Raw genomic sequence first — 7,134 nt, forward strand, 5'->3', positions numbered from 1 at the left:
ATTAAAGTATATTAAAAAAGAAATAATAAAATTCATATTAATAATAATAATGTTGAGGAATGATGTTGCTGTTTAGCCTTTGGTCATCGTTTTTTTTCTTTTTGTTTTTTTAATTTAAATTATCAAGTCATAAAAAATAAGGAACAATTCAAGAAAATGAAAAACAGCAAGATCAATAGTAACTATACAAATCAAAATACATAGGAAAAAATAAACTATTATATAATAGAATTAACATGAGTATATTTTATTATTAAATAAACAAAGTTAACACAAAACAAAATTAAACGTAAAGAGAAAAAGAAAAGAAAGAAAAAAGAGTTAAAATATCTAAAGTGATAAAAAAATTATTTTTACAATTTTATTCTGTCATGTTTATATATATAGAGAAGATGGTGCACGAATTATGAATCACACTTTTCACAACTCGTACCACTAACCAGCAAGTGCACTGGGTCGTCCAAGTAATACCTTACGTGAGTAAGGGTCGAATCCCACGAAGATTGTTGGTTTGAAGCAATCTATGGTTATCTTGTAAATCTTAGTCAGGAAGTCAATTATGTTTATCAGTAGAATTTCGAATAACCAAGAGAGCATAAATTAAAGGTTACTTGTTATGCAGTAATGGAGAATGTGTTGGAGTTTTGGAGATGCTTTGTCTTCTGAATCTCTGCTTTCCTCTGTCTTCTAATTCACGCACACACGTCCTCCTATGGCAAGCTGTTTGTAGGTGGATCACCGTTGTCAATGGCTACCATCCGTCCTTCCAGTGAAAAGATTCCCAATGCGCTGTCACCGCACGGCTAATCATCTGCAGGTTCTCAATCATGCCGGAATAGGATCTGCTATCCTTTTGCGTCTGTCACTACGCCCAGCACTCGTGAGTTTGAAGCTCGTCACAGTCATTCGATCATTGAATCCTACTCGGAATACCACAGACAAGGTTTAGACTTTCCGGATTCTCATGAATGCCGCCATCAGTTCTAGCTTATACCACAAAGATTCTGATTAAGGAATCTAAGAGATACTCATTCAATCGGATATAGAACGGAGGTGGTTGTCAGGCACACGTTCATAGTTTGAGGAAGGTGATGAATGTCACGGATCATCACCTTCATCATAGTTAAGCGCGAATGAACATCTTAGATAGGAACAAGAGTGTTTGAATGGAAAACAGAAATACTTGCATTAATTCATCGAGACACAGCAGAGCTCCTCACCCCCAACAATGGGGTTTAGAGACTCATGCCGTCAGAGAATACAATGTTTGGATCTAAAAATGTCATGAGATCCAAAATAGGTCTCTAAAAGTTGTTTAAATACTAAACTAGTAGCCTAGGTTTACAAAAAATGAGTAGACTATGATGGATGATGCAGAGATCCACTTCTGGGGCCCACTTGGTGTGTGCTGGGCTGAGACTTAAGTAATTCACGTGCAGAGGCCATTTGTGGAGTTGAACGCCAGTATTTATGCCAGTTTGGGCGTTCAACTCCAGTTTTTTATCCTTTTCTGGCGCTGGACGCCAGAATTGGGCAGAGAACTGGCGTTGAACGCCAGTTTACATCATCTATCCTTGTGCAAAGTATGGACTATTATATATTGCTGGAAAGCCCTGGATGTCTACTTTCCAACGCAATTGGAAGCATGCCATTTCGAGTTCTGTAGTTCCAGAAAATTCACTTTGAGTGCAGGGAGGTCAGAATCCAACAGCATCAGCAGTCCTTTTTCAGCCTGAATCAGATTTTTGCTCAGCTCCTTCAATTTCAGCCAGAAAAATACCTGAAATTACAGAAAAATACACAACTCATAGTAAAGTCCAGAAATATGAATTTTTCCTAAAAACTAATGAAAATAGACTAAAAACTAACTAGAACATACTCAAAACTATATGAAATTAACCCCAAAAAGCGTATAAAATATCCGCTCATCAGAAGACTATAAAATTATGAACTTCTAACCAAATTAAATTATATTTATTATTATTAGAAAGGGTGAGAGAGAGCAGTAGAGAAAAAGTTTGTGTGTATTCAAGTTGTGTAGAATGATACAATATAGAAGGGTATTTATAAGTGTTAAAAAATCGAAATAACAAAGACGTAATATACTATAATAAATATCCAGATATGTTAAATAATGCTAATTGATCTAATTGACACTAATTGTACTCTAACATCCCCCGCAAACTCAAGTGTGTCACTTGAGTTTGAAACTTACTTGAAACAACTAAATAAAAAAATGCATAAACTGATAGAACGGGTGCAGATGGACTGCCTGAAGAAAGCGTAGATAGAACTACCGGAAGGAAGCATAGACGGAACTATCGGAAGGAAGCGTAGACGGAACTGTCAAAAGAAAACACAGGCGAAACTGCCGGAAGAGAACGCAGACGGAACTGTCGCAAGACTGGCCAACTGCCAAAAAACTGCTAAAAAGATGGCGAACTGTCGGAAAACTGCTGAAAAGCGATAAAGTGCGAAGAGATGACAAACTACTTGAAGGTGACAAAAATATATAGTTTTTCCATGAGAATAAGTAAGTAGTGGATGAGCTAATCGATGAGGTCAAAAAAGCATCAAAGCATTGACAAAAGAGAAGGAAAAAATGGCACAGAAGAAAAAGTATGAAAAGTACTGTAATTTCACCAGAAGAAAATCAACTTATCCTCCTCAAGGAGGATACCATGACTCTGGTATCATGTTAGAAAGGGAAGAGGGAGCAATAGGAAAAAGGTTTGTGAATATTCAAGTTATATAGAATGATACAATATAGAAGGGTATTTATAGGTGATAAGACACTACAAGAAACACGGAAGATAGAGGCGACAAATTGCCTGCAGTTTTTCCATGAGCTGCAAATTGGCAAGATAGCTGCGATTGGCATTCGACCTCTTCAATGTGACGTAGAATCCGATGGATTAGCGTCGAATCCATGAAGCACCGCCACCAACCCCAACCCTTTATCATATACTTGGTGGTTGTGTTACCTAATCTGATCAGATTACCCAAAATCAAGAAAAACAGGAACCTGCGAAAGGAGAGTGGAAGCGCGCAAACCCCTGTTCTCTGCTCCGCTGTGTGCCGCTGTGTCACCCTGGAATCGCGTGGCTGCCGACCCATCCTCCTCTCACCGCCATCGACCGTTCCCCTCTACTCTACAGTGCGTGAAACCCCTAATCCCTCCTCCACGGTGTGCGAAACCCACCCCTGTTCTCTGCTCCACCGTGTGCATCTGTGCCATCTTTCAATCGCGTGGTTGCCCAGACATCCTCCTCTCACCGTTCTCGACCGTACCCCTCTCCTCCACCCCTTACTCCCTCCTTTATCGTGCGCGATCTGAGCTATCGCGACCTCTCCCCTGGTTCGTTCTTCCATCCAATTTGTTCCCTATTTTTATCAAAATTGTCTATATCTTCTCGGTTCAGATTATGCTTTCAGGTTAATTTGATTTAGATTTTGTCTATATCTTCTATTAATTGAAGTTAATTGTTCCTGTATAGAGTTAAAGGATTTGAAGGTACCACTATTGTGTTTTTGGGTTGGTCTGATGGAATCGAAACAGTTCTCTGCGTTGTTTTAATAATTGATATAAAGTATTGACATGTACCCTTTACCGTTCAACAGCTCCAATTGATGGGTTTCCACTTTCAAATATCTAACAATTTTTTTACTCAAATATTTAATAGTTGCTTAATGCTGCTACTGATGTTTTTCTGTTTTGATAAGTTGTTGCTGTTACTGACTGTTGTATATATACTTGGTAAATTTTCATGTCACCTAAAAATTTATTCTGCCTTTGGACTGTTATTTATTTTGTTGCTATCAACTTTCTTTGTTGTTAGTTTTTTAGGTCTGTTGTTAATTTTATAGAACTAGAATTGTTGAAATTTTACATTATTCAGAACTGTGTAAGTGTGCTAGTATTTGCCTAATTGAAAATTGAAAATTAGATACTAAATTGATATATATATTGTTACATACTTACATACATGAGAAAGTCGAGAGAGAACAGTACACAACACAGCTGCAAATTTGGATTGCAATTTTGTTCAGGTGTCTTTTTTGTTTTAGTTCTCAATTTGGTACAGTTCAAAATTCTTGTGTTGCATCTACAATCACACAAGACTAAAGTGAAATATACTAATACAATTTGGTATTGTATTGCTTTACATCAGGACGTGGAATAAAGTCGCTTAGTAATTTGGTTATTCAACTTAGGGAAGTCTGTAACCATCCTGACCTCTTAGAGTCTGCCTTTGATGGTTCATGTAAGTACCATGCTATTAGAGGTTCTATTGGTTTGGTACTTTATGGTTCTCAACTAAGTTGTGTTTTGCTTTCTTAGGGCTTTATCCTCCTGTAAATGAGATAGTTGAACAATGTGAAAATTTTCGTTTGCTTGAATGGCTGTTGAAAAGGTTATTTGCAAGAAAACACAAAGTATGTTCACCAATTATGTGATTGTCTCTCAATATATTATTTTATTTTCTCTAAGCTGTTATGGTTATTTGTGTTTGCCAAATGCTTTTAGGTTTAGATATTCAGTCAGTGGACCAAAGTGTTAGACATACTGGATTACTATTTTAGTGAGAAAGGCTTTGAAGTTTGTGAAATTGATGGTAGTGTTAGACATACCGCATTAGCATGAGCCGTTAATCTAGATTTATTTGTTGCTCTTGTTATAAGTTTTATATACTTCTTTAGATTTTTAATCCAAGTTGTATAATTTATTAATATTAATTTATAGCATGGTTGTCTGTAAATTTTATTCCAAGTTGTGCTTACATGCTGATCATATTAATTTTGTTGCTCACATGCTAATCATATAGTGGACCAAATTTTATATACTTCTTTAGATAAATTCAGCACTTTATGAGTTCTGATATAATTATGCAACATGGCTAGCACATTTTACGACATCATCTTTTGCTAAAACTCAGTTGTTATAAACCATGCTTATCTTTCATTTGAATCCATGTACATTATACGTTGAATTTTCTTTCTTTCTTCTTGTATTATTATTACTATTTTGTTAATTTATTTTTTAACTTTTTCAGTTTGTTACTTAATCAGAAAAATCAAGGTTACAAAGACAAGCAGTGGTAGAAAGCCATTGGATTTTATTCGGAAGCCATAAAACTAAGCAGTAACAATGCAACATACGACAGTGATAGGTCCCAAGCTTATCTAGAACTTGGAAGGTAGCATATCATCCTTGCCTTTCACTTCTCAAAAGTTATTTAGGAAGCATCATGATTTTTTATTTACTTTTATTATTATTCTTTAACTTTATATGCAGTTACCTCCAAGCTGAAGCAGATTGTACAAAAGCAATTAACCTTGACAAAAAGGTGATTTACCTCTATAAACAATCCTGAACTTGGATAACTATGAAAGTTCTGTGATGATTGATTTTCTTGTCATGAAGACAAACAACTTTTGCTTATAATCCAAATTCCAAATATCATGAGTCTGCTTCATATGAAGCTCCTTCTAACGTAGGTTCAGATTCTTGCATATTCTATAATTCCTTAGATCTAGTAGCTGTGCAAAATTTTATTATTTATTGATATTAATTACCTGTCTTTTCTTTTCCCGCAGAATGTCAAAGTGTATTTTAGAAGAGGTAGAGCTAGAGAGATGCTTGGCTACTATACCGATGCAATTGATGGTAAGATCTTTCATTCAGTTCAGACTTTGTGCGACAAGTATCTGCACAGGCTACTATATTTCTTTTTTTACATCTTTGTTCGATTGTTGCTCTTATTTTCATATGAAAGTTTCAGAATTTCTAAATCATAGGTCAGCTATTTTTCTTTGCACAACACAGCTTGGAAGATTAGAAGTTGCAAAGGTTTGTTCTTGTAATGCCTGCAAAGAGATATTAGTTGGCTTGTAAAAGTTGTTAATTCTGATTTTTGAACTTCTACTTTATGGATGAACTGTGTAGAAAGTCTGCGGAAGCTTGAGGAACAACCTGAATGGTTGAGGGGTGGAAAGCTCTGCGGAAAGCTCTGTGATTATCATGTTTGTAGGTTTACATAGGATATGCTTGTCCTTTTTGCATTCTGAATCTATCTATTCTATTTTGCAGTTGAAGAAATGATACAAATGTCATTTTAGCTGATGAAATGGGTCTTGGTAAAACTGTTCATTCAGTTTCAATGCTTGGTTTTCTACAGGTAGAGTACCTTCTCTATTAGGTTACAAATGCACTTGTAGAATGTTAAATTAATCCACTTGTTTCTTTATACAGAATGCCCAGCAAATCCATGGCCCTTTTCTTGTAGTTGTACATTGTCTACTTTATCAGACTGGCTAAGTATGCTAACTGCCAAGTGAGTAACATAAAAAAGAATCTTGCACTGACTTAGTTATAAACATGAACATGTAGCTTATATTGTGAATTTTCTTGAATTTGCATGTTTCTGTGTTTTCGTCCTAGTATTTCTTGTTATCTTGCTTGATGTTGTTATCTTGCTTGATAATAAAAATATAATATCCTATAATAAATATTCAGATATGTTGAATAATGCTAATTGACCTAATTGATTCTAATTATACTCTAACAATTATATTCAATTAATTGATATACATAATATTAAATTGTGTGATACTTAGATATCTAATCAAATTAATTAGTTAATATAATTAATCCATCGTAATGAATTGTATTTAATAAATTAAAAGAATTAAATTAAAAAATACTCTTAGAAGTATACCTCATCAATTTTATTATTAAGTGCAAAAATTCAATTTTTATACAATAAAATAAATAATATTAATATGACAATACTCTACTCTTAGATGAAGTTCTTCCAAACCCTAATCAGAACATGGAGAAGAGACGAGCCTTCACCCACGGCCATTCGCCGTCCACTGTGAAGCAATAACACATGCTGCTGGCAACCTCACCTCGTTGTCTGATCACTCGTTCTTCCTTTCCAACCCATGTGAGTTCAAAAACCACGCCATACAACACATCCACCATTTTTCACATTATTCTAGCCATATATATACACAATACAAATTTTCAGTAAATCAAGAGTCTAAGCAATTGCAAAAATTGCCAATCCCAAGTCTTATTTTGAATAGGTAGCTATTTGATTTTTTTTTGTTGATTGGGTAGCTATTTGA

General features: G+C 35.0%; 1 long non-coding RNA gene across 12 annotated transcripts; it reads left to right on the forward strand.

Moving 5' to 3' along the window:
* LOC107614219 lies at nt 2,601–7,079 on the forward strand. 12 transcript variants are annotated; one of them, XR_002352701.1, is made up of 8 exons: nt 2,601–3,358; nt 3,996–4,050; nt 4,173–4,265; nt 5,055–5,198; nt 5,297–5,348; nt 5,599–5,851; nt 5,948–6,179; nt 6,254–6,441. It is a non-coding gene; the product is annotated as an uncharacterized LOC107614219 (long non-coding RNA). The 12 variants fall into 12 exon arrangements; XR_001614329.2 differs by having other exon boundaries at nt 5,071–5,198; XR_002352702.1 differs by lacking the exons at nt 3,996–4,050; nt 4,173–4,265 and adding an exon at nt 5,426–5,495 and having other exon boundaries at nt 2,602–3,358.

The sequence above is a fragment of the Arachis ipaensis genome, chromosome B08 (genome assembly GCF_000816755.2).
Source record: "Arachis ipaensis cultivar K30076 chromosome B08, Araip1.1, whole genome shotgun sequence".
In the NCBI taxonomy this organism is placed as follows: Eukaryota; Viridiplantae; Streptophyta; class Magnoliopsida; order Fabales; family Fabaceae; genus Arachis; species Arachis ipaensis.